Raw genomic sequence first — 12771 nt, 5'->3', positions numbered from 1 at the left:
TAAGAATGGCATCGCCGGTTCGAATCCGGCCTGAAGCACCGTCCGGCAGTTTCCGCGGACTCACGTTGTTTTACGCGATGGTGCCCTCTGCTCAGCGTCTTCCCGATCGCCCGCGACATCTTATGAAGCAGAAAACCTGAGTGTTTGTAACTGTTTGCGTCCTGTTTCTTGTGTTTTTTTACTGAGGGCAATCATATGAATCATTGATATCCATTGCAACACCCAGAGGAGTAAAAAAATATTTTACAAAATAGGGGAATGCCGCGATCAGCGGACTTTGACCTACACACGCACGCACGCAGTAGCCGGCAGTCACGAGACTCTAATCATGTATAATGAGCACTACATTAATCAGCGTCTCCGTAGCACACATGGGAAAGGCAGCGCTGTGCTACATAGCACTTTAAGAATGGCATCGCCGGTTTGAATCCGGCCTGAAGCACCGTCCGGCAGTTTCCTCGGACTGACGTTGTTTTATGCGACGGTGCCCTCTGCTCAGCGTCTTCCCGATCGCCCGTGACATCTTATGAAGCAGAGAACCTGAGTGTTTGTAACTGTTTGCGTCCTGTTTCTTGTGTTTTTTTTACTGAGGGCAATCACATGAATCATTGATATCCATTGCAACACCCAGAGGAGTAAAAAATAATTTTACAAAATAGGGGAATGCCGCGATCAGCGGACTTTGACCTACAGCACGCACGCACGCAGTAGCCGGCAGTCACGAGACTCTAATCATGTATAATGAGCACTACATTAATCAGCGTCTCCGTAGCACACATGGGAAAGGCAGCGCTGTGCTACATAGCACTTTAAGAATGGCATCGCCGGTTCGAATCCGGCCTTAAGCACCGTCCGGCAGTTTCCGCCGTCTCACGTTCTTTTACGCGACTGTGCCCTCTGCTCAGCGTCTTCCCGATCGCCCGCGACATCGTATGAAGCAGAGTTTGTAACTGTTTGCGTCCTGTTTCTTGTGTTCTTTTACTGAGGGCAATCATATGAATCATTGATATCCATTGCAACACCCAGAGGAGTAAAAAAATATTTTACAAAATAGGGGAATGCCGCGATCAGCGGACTTTGACCTACACACGCACGCACGCAGTAGCCGGCAGTCACGAGACTCTAATCATGTATAATGAGCACTACATTAATCAGCGTCTCCGTAGCACACATGGGAAAGGCAGCGCTGTGCTACATAGCACTTTAAGAATGGCATCGCCGGTTCGAATCCGGCCTTAAGCACCGTCCGGCAGTTTCCGCGGTCTCACGTTCTTTTACGCGACTGTGCCCTCTGCTCAGCGTCTTCCCGATCGCCCGCGACATCGTATGAAGCAGAGTTTGTAACTGTTTGCGTCCTGTTTCTTGTGTTTTTTTACTGAGGGCAATCATATGAATCATTGATATCCATTGCAACACCCAGAGGAGTAAAAAATAATTTTACAAAATAGGGGAATGCCGCGATCAGCGGACTTTGACCTACGCACGCACGCAAGCAGTAGCCGGCAGTCACGAGACTCTAATCATGTATAATGAGCACTGCATTAATCAGCGTCTCCGTAGCACACATGGGAAAGGCAGCGCTGTGCTACATAGCACTTTAAGAATGGCATCGCCTGTTCGAATCCGGCCTGAAGCACCGTCCGGCAGTTTCCGCGGACTCACGTTGTTTTATGCGACGGTGCCCTCTGCTCAGCGTCTTCCCGATCGCCCGCGACATCTTATGAAGCAGAGAACCTGAGTGTTTGTAACTGTTTGCGTCCTGTTTCTTGTGTTTTTTTACTGAGGGCAATCATATGAATCATTGATATCCATTGCAACACCCAGAGGAGTAAAAAATAATTTTACAAAATAGGGGAATGCCGCGATCAGCGGACTTTGACCTACGCACGCACGCAAGCAGTAGCCGGCAGTCACGAGACTCTAATCATGTATAATTAGCACTGCATTAATCAGCGTCTCCGTAGCACACATGGGAAAGGCAGCGCTGTGCTACATAGCACTTTAAGAATGGCATCGCCGGTTCGAATCCGGCCTGAAGCACCGTCCGGCAGTTTCCGCGGACTCACGTTGTTTTACGCGACGGTGCCCTCTGCTCAGCGTCTTCCCGATCGCCCGCGACATCTTATGAAGCAGAGTTTGTAACTGTTTGCGTCCTGTTTCTTGTGTTTTTTTACTGAGGGCAATCATATGAATCATTGATATCCATTGCAACACCCAGAGGAGTAAAAAATAATTTTACAAAATAGGGGAATGCTGCGATCGGCGGACTTTGACCTACACACGCACGCACGCACGCAGTAGCCGGCAGTCACGAGACACTAATCATGTATAATGAGCACTGCATTAATGGTGTCTCCGTAGCACACATGGGAAAGGCAGCGCTGTGCTACATAGCACTTTAAGAATGTCATCGCAGGTTCGAATCCAGCCTGAAGCACAGTCCGGCTGTTTCCGCGGTCTCACGATGTTTTACGCGACGGTGCCCTCTGCTCAGCGTCTTCCCGATCGCCCGCGACATCTTTTGAAGCAGAGTTTGTAACTGTTTGCGTCCTGTTTCTTGTGCTTTTTTACTGAGGGCAATCATATGAATCATTGATATCCATTGCAACACCCAGAGGAGTAAAAAATAATTTTACAAAATAGGGGAATGCCGCGATCAGCGGACTTTGACCTACAGCACGCACGCACACAGTAGCCGGCAGTCACGAGACTCTAATGAGCTCTGCATTAATCAGCGTCTCCATAGCACACATGTGAAAGGCAGCGCTGTGCTACATAGCACTTTAACCATGTCATCGCAGGTTCGAATCCGGCCTGAAGCACCGTCCTGCCGTTTCCGCGGTCTCACGATGTTTTACGCGACGGTGCCCTCTGCTCAGCGTCTTCCCGATCGCCCGCGACATCTTATGAAGCAGAGTTTTTAACTGTTTGCGTCCTGTTTCTTGTGTTTTTTTACTGAGGGCAATCATATGAATCATTGATATCCATTGCAACACCCAGAGGAGTAAAAAATAATTTTACAAAATAGGGGAATGTCGCGATCAGCGGACTTTGACCTACACACGCACGCACGCAGTAGCCGGCAGTCACGAGACTCTAATCATGTATAATGAGCACTACATTAATCAGTGTCTCCGTAGCACACATGGGAAAGGCAGCGCTGTGCTACATAGCACTTTAAGAATGGCATCGCCGGTTCGAATCCGGCCTGAAGCAACGTCCGGCAGTTTCCGCGGACTCACGTTGTTTTACGCGACGGTGCCCTCTGCTCAGCGTCTTCCCGATCGCCCGTGACATCTTATGAAGCAGAGAACCTGAGTGTTTGTAACTGTTTGCGTCCTGTTTCTTGTGTTTTTTTACTGAGGGCAATCATATGAATCATTGATATCCATTGCAACACCCAGAGGAGTAAAAAATAATTTTACAAAATAGGGGAATGCCGCGATCAGCGGACTTTGACCTACGCACGCACGCACGCAGTAGCCGGCAGTCACGAGACTCTAATCATGTATAATGAGCACTACATTAATCAGCGTCTCCGTAGCACACATGGGAAAGGCAGCGCTGTGCTACATAGCACTTTAAGAATGGCATCGCCGGTTCGAATCCGGCCTGAAGCACACTCCGGCTGTTTCCGCGGACTCACGTTGTTTTACGCGACGGTGCCCTCTGCTCAGCGTCTTCCCGATCACCCGCGACATCTTATGAAGCAGAGAACCTGAGTGTTTGTAACTGTTTGCGTCCTGTTTCTTGTGTTTTTTTACTGAGGGCAATCATATGAATCATTGATATCCATTGCAACACCCAGAGGAGTAAAAAATAATTTTACAAAATAGGGGAATGCCGCGATCAGCGGACTTTGACCTACAGCACGCACGCACACAGTAGCCGGCAGTCACGAGACTCTAATGAGCTCTGCATTAATCAGCGTCTCCGTAGCACACATGGGAAAGGCAGCGCTGTGCTACATAGCACTTTAAGAATGGCATCGCCGGTTTGAATCCGGCCTGAAGCACCGTCCGGCAGTTTCCTCGGACTGACGTTGTTTTATGCGACGGTGCCCTCTGCTCAGCGTCTTCCCGATCGCCCGTGACATCTTATGAAGCAGAGAACCTGAGTGTTTGTAACTGTTTGCGTCCTGTTTCTTGTGTTTTTTTACTGAGGGCAATCACATGAATCATTGATATCCATTGCAACACCCAGAGGAGTAAAAAATAATTTTACAAAATAGGGGAATGCCCCAATCGGCGGACTTTGACCTACGCACGCACGCACGCAGTAGCCGGCAGTCACGAGACTCTAATCATGTATAATGAGCACTGCATTAATCAGCGTCTCCGTAGCACACATGGGAAAGGCAGCGCTGTGCTACATAGCAGTCTAAGAATGGCATCGTCGGTTCGAATCCGGCCTGAAGCACCGTCCGGCCGTGTCCGCGGTCTCACGTTGTTTTACGCGACGGTGCCCTCTGCTCAGCGTCTTCCCGATCGCCGGCGACATCTTATGAAGCAGAGAACCTGAGTGTTTGTAACTGATTGCATTCCTGTTTCTTGTGTTTTTTTACTGATGGCAATCATATGAATCATTGATATCCATTGCAACACCCAGAGGAGTAAAAAATAATTTTACAAAATAGGGGAATGCCGCGATCAGCGGACTTTGACCTACGCACGCACACACGCAGTAGCCGGCAGTCACGAGACTCTAATCATGTATAATTCGCACTGCATTAATCAGCGTCTCCGTAGCACACATGGGAAAGGCAGCGCTGTGCTACATAGCACTTTAAGAATGGCATCGCCGGTTCGAATCCGGCCTGAAGCACCGTCCGGCAGTTTCCGCAGACTCACGTTGTTTTACGCAACGGTGCCCTCTGCTCAGCGTCTTCCCGATCGCCGGCGACATCTTATGAAGCAGAGAACCTGAGTGTTTGTAACTGATTGCATTCCTGTTTCTTGTGTTTTTTTACTGAGGGCAATCATATGAATCATTGATATCCATTGCAACACCCAGGAGAGTAAAAAATTATTTTACAAAATAGGGGAATGCTGCGATCGGCGGACTTTGACCTACACACGCACGCACGCACGCAGTAGCCGGCAGTCACGAGACTCTAATCATGTATAATGAGCAGTGCATTAATCGGTGTCTCAGTAGCACACATGGGAAAGGCAGCGCTGTGCTACATAGCACTTTAAGAATGTCATCGCAGGTTCGAATCCAGCCTGAAGCACAGTCCGGCTGTTTCCGCGGTCTCACGATGTTTTACGCGACGGTGCCCTCTGCTCAGCGTCTTCCCGATCGCCCGCGACATCTTATGAAGCAGAGTTTGTAACTGTTTGCGTCCTGTTTCTTGTGCTTTTTTACTGAGGGCAATCATATGAATCATTGATATCCATTGCAACACCCAGAGGAGTAAAAAATAATTTTACAAAATAGGGGAATGCTGCGATCGGCGGACTTTGACCTACGCACGCACGCACGCAGTCGCCGGCAGTCACGAGACTCTAATCATGTATAATGAGCACAGCATTAATCAGCGTCTCCGTAGCACACATGGGAAAGGCAGCGCTGTGCTACATAGGACTTTAAGAATGGCATCGCCGGTTCGAATCTGGCCTTAAGCACCGTCCGGCCGTTTCCGCGGTCTCACGATGTTTTACGCGACGGTGCCCTCTGCTCAGCGTCTTCTCGATCGCCCGCGACATCTTATGAAGCAGAGTTTGTAACTGTTTGCGTCCTGTTTCTTGTGCTTTTTTACTGAGGGCAATTATATGAATCATTGATATCCATTGCAACACCCAGAGGAGTAAAAAATAATTTTACAAAATAGGGGAATGCTGCGATCGGCGGACTTTGACCTACGCACGCACGCACACAGTAGCCGGCAGTCACGAGACTCTAATGAGCTCTGCATTAATCAGCGTCTCCATAGCACACATGGGAAAGGCAGCGCTGTGCTACATAGCACTTTGACCATGTCATCGCAGGTTCGAATCCGGCCTGAAGCACCTTCTGGCCCTTTCCGCGGTCTCACGTTGTTTTACGTGACGGTGCCCTCTGCTCAGCGTCTTCCCGATCGCCGGCGACATCTTATGAAGCAGAGAACCTGAGTGTTTGTAACTGATTGCATTCCTGTTTCTTGTGTTTTTTTACTGAGGGCAATCATATGAATCATTGATATCCATTGCAACACCCAGAGGAGTAAAAAATAATTTTACAAAATAGGGGAATGCCGCGATCGATCAGCGGACTTTGACCTACGCACGCACGCACGCAGTAGCCGGCAGTCACGAGACTCTAATCATGTATAATGAGCACTGCACTAATCAGCATCTCCGTAGCACATATGGGAAAGGCAGCGCTGTGCTACATAGCACTTTAACCATGTCATCGCAGCTTCGAATCCGGCCTGAAGCACCTTCTGGCCCTTTCCGCGGTCTCACGTTGTTTTACGCGACGGTGCCCTCTGCTCAGCGTCTTCCCGATCGCCCGCGACATCTTATGAAGCAGAGAACCTGAGTGTTTGTAACTGTTTGCGTCCTGTTTCTTGTGTTTTTTTACTGAGGGCAATCATATGAATCATTGATATCCATTGCAACACCCAGAGGAGTAAAAAATAATTTTACAAAATAGGGGAATGCCGCGATCAGCGGACTTTGACCTACGCACGCACGCACGCAGTAGCCGGCAGTCACGAGACTCTAATCATGTATAATGAGCACTGCATTAATCAGCGTCTCCGTAGCACACATGGGAAAGGCAGCGCTGTGCTACATAGCACTTTAAGAATGGCATCGCCGGTTCGAATCTGGCCTGAAGCACCGTCCGGCAGTTTCCGCAGACTGACGTTGTTTTACACGACGGTGCCCTCTGCTCAGCGTCTTCCCGATCGCCCGCGACATCTTATGAAGCAGAGAACCTGAGTGTTTGTAACTGTTTGCGTCCTGTTTCTTGTGTTTTTTTACTGAGGGCAATCACATGAATCATTGATATCCATTGCAACACCCAGAGGAGTAAAAAATAATTTTACAAAATAGGGGAATGCCGCGATCAGCGGACTTTGACCTACGCACGCACGCACGCAGTAGCCGGCAGTCACGAGACTGTAATCATGTATAATGAGCACTACATTAATCAGCGTCTCCGTAGCACTCATGGGAAAGGCAGCGCTGTGCTACATAGCACTTTAAGAATGGCATCGCCGGTTCGAATCCGGCCTGAAACACCGTCTGGCCGTTTCCGCTGTCTCGCGTTGTTTTACGCTACGTGCCCTCTGCTCAGCGTCTTCCCGATCGCCCGCGACATCTTATGAAGCAGAGTTTGTAACTGTTTGCGTCCTGTTTCTTTTGCTTTTTTACTGAGGGCAATCATATGAATCATTGATATCCATTGCAACACCCAGAGGAGTAAAAAATAATTTTACAAAATAGGGGAATGCCCCGATCGGCGGACTTTGACCTACGCACGCACGCACGCAGTAGCCGGCAGTCACGAGACTCTAATCATGTATAATGAGCACTGCATTAATCAGCGTCTCCGTAGCACACATGGGAAAGGCAGCGCTGTGCTACATAGCAGTCTAAGAATGGCATCGTCGGTTCGAATCCGGCCTGAAGCACCGTCCGGCCGTGTCCGCGGTCTCACGTTGTTTTACGCGACGGTGCCCTCTGCTCAGCGTCTTCCCGATCGCCGGCGACATCTTATGAAGCAGAGAACCTGAGTGTTTGTAACTGATTGCATTCCTGTTTCTTGTGTTTTTTTACTGAGGGCAATCATATGAATCATTGATATCCATTGCAACACCCAGAGGAGTAAAAAATAATTTTACAAAATAGGGGAATGCCGCGATCAGCGGACTTTGACCTACGCACGCACGCACGCAGTAGCCGGCAGTCACGAGACTCTAATCATGTATAATTCGCACTGCATTAATCAGCGTCTCCGTAGCACACATGGGAAAGGCAGCGCTGTGCTACATAGCACTTTAAGAATGGCATCGCCGGTTCGAATCCGGCCTGAAGCACCGTCCGGCAGTTTCCGCGGACTCACGTTGTTTTACGCGACGGTGCCCTCTGCTCAGCGTCATCCCGATCGCCCGCGACATCTTATGAAGCAGAGAACCTGAGTGTTTGTAACTGTTTGCGTCCTGTTTCTTGTGCTTTTTTACTGAGGGCAATTATATGAATCATTGATATCCATTGCAACACCCAGAGGAGTAAAAAATAATTTTACAAAATAGGGGAATGCTGCGATCGGCGGACTTTGACCTACGCACGCACGCACACAGTAGCCGGCAGTCACGAGACTCTAATGAGCTCTGCATTAATCAGCGTCTCCATAGCACACATGGGAAAGGCAGCGCTGTGCTACATAGCACTTTAACCATGTCATCGCAGGTTCGAATCCGGCCTGAAGCACCTTCTGGCCCTTTCCGCGGTCTCACGTTGTTTTACGCGACGGTGCCCTCTGCTCAGCGTCTTCCCGATCGCCGGCGACATCTTATGAAGCAGAGAACCTGAGTGTTTGTAACTGATTGCATTCCTATTTCTTGTGTTTTTTTACTGAGGGCAATCATATGAATCATTGATATCCATTGCAACACCCAGGAGAGTAAAAAATAATTTTACAAAATAGGGGAATGCTGCGATCGGCGGACTTTGACCTACACACGCACGCACACAGTAGCCGGCAGTCACGAGACTCTAATGAGCTCTGCATTAATCAGCGTCTCCATAGCACACATGGGAAAGGCAGCGCTGTGCTACATAGCACTTTAACCATGTCATCGCAGGTTCGAATCCGGCCTGAAGCACCTTCTGGCCCTTTCCGCGGTCTCACGTTGTTTTACGCGACGGTGCCCTCTGCTCAGCGTCTTCCCGATCGCCCGCGACATCTTATGAAGCAGAGTTTGTAACTGTTTGCGTCCTGTTTCTTGTGTTTTTTTACTGAGGGCAATCATATGAATCATTGATATCCATTGCAACACCCAGAGGAGTAAAAAATAATTTTACAAAATAGGGGAATGCTGCGATCGGCGGACTTTGACCTACACACGCACGCACGCACGCAGTAGCCGGCAGTCACGAGACACTAATCATGTATAATGAGCACTGCATTAATGGTGTCTCCGTAGCACACATGGGAAAGGCAGCGCTGTGCTACATAGCACTTTAAGAATGTCATCGCAGGTTCGAATCCAGCCTGAAGCACAGTCCGGCTGTTTCCGCGGTCTCACGATGTTTTACGCGACGGTGCCCTCTGCTCAGCGTCTTCCCGATCGCCCGCGACATCTTTTGAAGCAGAGTTTGTAACTGTTTGCGTCCTGTTTCTTGTGCTTTTTTACTGAGGGCAATCATATGAATCATTGATATCCATTGCAACACCCAGAGGAGTAAAAAATAATTTTACAAAATAGGGGAATGCCGCGATCAGCGGACTTTGACCTACAGCACGCACGCACACAGTAGCCGGCAGTCACGAGACTCTAATGAGCTCTGCATTAATCAGCGTCTCCATAGCACACATGTGAAAGGCAGCGCTGTGCTACATAGCACTTTAACCATGTCATCGCAGGTTCGAATCCGGCCTGAAGCACCGTCCTGCCGTTTCCGCGGTCTCACGATGTTTTACGCGACGGTGCCCTCTGCTCAGCGTCTTCCCGATCGCCCGCGACATGTTATGAAGCAGAGTTTTTAACTGTTTGCGTCCTGTTTCTTGTGTTTTTTTACTGAGGGCAATCATATGAATCATTGATATCCATTGCAACACCCAGAGGAGTAAAAAATAATTTTACAAAATAGGGGAATGCCCCGATCGGCGGACATTGACCTACGCACGCACGCACGCAGTAGCCGGCAGTCACGAGACTCTAATCATGTATAATGAGCACTGCATTAATCAGCGTCTCCATAGCACACTTGGGAAAGGCAGCGCTGTGCTACATAGCACTTTAAGAATGGCATCGCCGGTTCGAATCCGGCCTGAAGGTCCGGCAGTTTCCGCGGACTCACGTTGTTTTACGCGACGGTGCCCTCTGCTCAGCGTCTTCACGATCGCCCGCGACATCTTATGAAGCAGAGAACCTGAGTGTTTGTAACTGATTGCGTCCTGTTTCTTGTGTTTTTTTACTGAGGGCAATCATATGAATCATTGATATCCATTGCAACACCCAGAGGAGTAAAAAATAATTTTACAAAATAGGGGAATGCCCCGATCGGCGGACTTTGACCTACGCAGCACGCAAGCAGTAGCCGGCAGTCACGAGACTCTAATCATGTATAATGAGCACTGCATTAATCAGCGTCTCCGTAGCACACATGGGAAAGGCAGCGCTGTGCTACATAGCAGTCTAATAATGGCATCGCCGGTTCGAATCCGGCCTGAAGCACCGTCCGGCCGTGTCCGCGGTCCCACGTTGTTTTACGCGACGGTGCCCTCTGCTCAGCGTCTTCCCGATCTCCCGCGACATCTTATGAAGCAGAGTTTGTAACTGTTTGCGTCCTGTTTCTTGTGCTTTTTTACTGAGGGCAATCATATGAATCATTGATATCCATTGCAACACCCAGAGGAGTAAAAAATAATTTTACAAAATAGGGGAATGCTGCGATCGGCGGACTTTGACCTACGCACGCACCCACGCAGTAGCCGGCAGTCACGAGACTCTAATCATGTATAATGAGCACTGCACTAATCAGCATCTCCGTAGCACATATGGGAATGGCAGCGCTGTGCTACATAGCACTTTAAGAATGGCATTGCAGGTTCGAATAAGGCCTGAAGCACCGTCCGGCCATTTCCGCGGTCTCGCGTTGTTTTACGCGACGTGCCCTCTGCTCAGCGTCTTCCCGATCGCCGGCGACATCTTATGAAGCAGAGAACCTGAGTGTTTGTAACTGATTGCATTCCTGTTTCTTGTGTTTTTTTACTGAGGGCAATCATATGAATCATTGATATCCATTGCAACACCCAGGAGAGTAAAAAATAATTTTACAAAATAGGGGAATGCTGCGATCGGCGGACTTTGACCTACACACGCACGCACGCAAGCAGTAGCCGGCAGTCACGAGACTCTAATCATGTATAATGAGCACTGCATTAATCGGTGTCTCCGTAGCACACATGGGAAAGGCAGCGCTGTGCTATATAGCACTTTAAGAATGTCATCGCAGGTTCGAATCCGGCCTGAAGCACCGTCCGGCAGTTTACGCGGACTCACGTTGTTTTACGCGACGGTGCCCTCTGCTCAGCGTCTTCCCGATCGCCCGCGACATCTTATGAAGTAGAGAACCTGAGTGTTTGTAACTGTTTGCGTCCTGTTTCTTGTGTTTTTTTACTGAGGGCAATCATATGAATCATTGATATCCATTGCAACACCCAGAGGAGTAAAAAATAATTTTACAAAATAGGGGAATGCCGCGATCAGCGGACTTTGACCTACGCACGCACGCACGCAGTAGCCGGCAGTCACGAGACTCTAATCATGTATAATTCGCACTGCATTAATCAGCGTCTCCGTAGCACACATGGGAAAGGCAGCGCTGTGCTACATAGCACTTTAAGAATGGCATCGCCGGTTCGAATCCGGCCTGAAGCACCGTCCGTCAGTTTCCGCGGACTCACGTTGTTTTACGCGACGGTGCCCTCTGCTCAGCGTCTTCCCGATCGCCGGCGACATCTTATGAAGCAGAGAACCTGAGTGTTTGTAACTGATTGCATTCCTGTTTCTTGTGTTTTTTTACTGAGGGCAATCATATGAATCATTGATATCCATTGCAACACCCAGGAGAGTAAAAAATTATTTTACAAAATAGGGGAATGCTGCGATCGGCGGACTTTGACCTACACACGCACGCACGCACGCAGTAGCCGGCAGTCACGAGACTCTAATCATGTATAATGAGCACTGCGTTAATGGTGTCTCCGTAGCACACATGGGAAAGGCAGCGCTGTGCTACATAGCACTTTAAGAATGTCATCGCAGGTTCGAATCCAGCCTGAAGCACAGTCCGGCTGTTTCCGCGGTCTCACGATGTTTTACGCGACGGTGCCCGCTGCTCAGCGTCTTCCCGATCGCCCGCGACATCTTATGAAGCAGAGTTTGTAACTGTTTGCGTCCTGTTTCTTGTGCTTTTTTACTGAGGGCAATCATATGAATCATTGATATCCATTGCAACACCCAGAGGAGTAAAAAATAATTTTACAAAATAGGGGAATGCTGCGATCGGCGGACTTTGACCTACGCACGCACCCACGCAGTAGCCGGCAGTCACGAGACTCTAATCATGTATAATGAGCACTGCACTAATCAGCATCTCCGTAGCACATATGGGAATGGCAGCGCTGTGCTACATAGCACTTTAAGAATGGCATTGCAGGTTCGAATAAGGCCTGAAGCACCGTCCGGCCATTTCCGCGGTCTCGCGTTGTTTTACGCGACGTGCCCTCTGCTCAGCGTCTTCCCGATCGCCGGCGACATCTTATGAAGCAGAGAACCTGAGTGTTTGTAACTGATTGCATTCCTGTTTCTTGTGTTTTTTTACTGAGGGCAATCATATGAATCATTGATATCCATTGCAACACCCAGGAGAGTAAAAAATAATTTTACAAAATAGGGGAATGCTGCGATCGGCGGACTTTGACCTACACACGCACGCACGCAAGCAGTAGCCGACAGTCACGAGACTCTAATCATGTATAATGAGCACTGCATTAATCGGTGTCTCCGTAGCACACATGGGAAAGGCAGCGCTGTGCTACATAGCACTTTAA

This window comes from Alosa pseudoharengus, unplaced genomic scaffold (assembly GCF_046254945.1).
Source record: "Alosa pseudoharengus isolate Yale_2024_CS ecotype anadromous, Long Island Sound unplaced genomic scaffold, YU_APseudo_1.1 YU_APseudo_1.1_scf_26, whole genome shotgun sequence".
NCBI classification, from domain to species: domain Eukaryota; kingdom Metazoa; phylum Chordata; class Actinopteri; order Clupeiformes; family Clupeidae; genus Alosa; species Alosa pseudoharengus.
Note: the sequence above shows the minus strand (reverse complement) of the source record.